This window comes from Orycteropus afer, unplaced genomic scaffold (genome assembly GCF_000298275.1).
Source record: "Orycteropus afer afer isolate SDZICR_OR568_19922 unplaced genomic scaffold, OryAfe1.0 scaffold00575, whole genome shotgun sequence".
NCBI lineage: Eukaryota > Metazoa > Chordata > Mammalia > Tubulidentata > Orycteropodidae > Orycteropus > Orycteropus afer.
The window spans coordinates 661,638-662,181 of NW_006922162.1; positions in this window are offsets into that span (position 1 = coordinate 661,638).

Below are 544 nucleotides of genomic sequence, written 5' to 3' on the forward strand. Positions count from 1 at the left end.
AGGTTCAACTACTCGGTCCCTCTGGGTAGCTGGCTGTGACCAAGCAGTGACCACAACCTTGCCCCTTGTCAGCTCTACTATCCACCTGGGAATTCCGATCGTTCACATAAACTTACAGGACCATTGTCTGCCAACCTTACACATGTTCTTGGATACACTAGACATTTCATAGACTCACCTAATAGTTCAGCCTGTCTACCCATCTATCTACCCATATACCGATGTTTTCCTTCACTGACAACACAGTACTGTATGTGCAAAAGGGTTTATATTTGTTGTCTGTATCTCCCATGTACCTCTCTATGTCTTCCTCATCCTCAACGGTGTCATATTGGTCACTCACATTTGGTACATTGCCTTTCTCTTCACCCAAATAAATCCTTATCTCTATCTATCTAACAGCCTTCCTTCCCCTTCCCTCCCACTCCTGGTAACCAACAAAGAAAATTTCCTTCAATAGATAAACCGTTCCTTAACTTTTACAATAACAGACTAACACAATATTTGTCCTTTTGTGATTGACTTATTTCACTCAGCATAATGT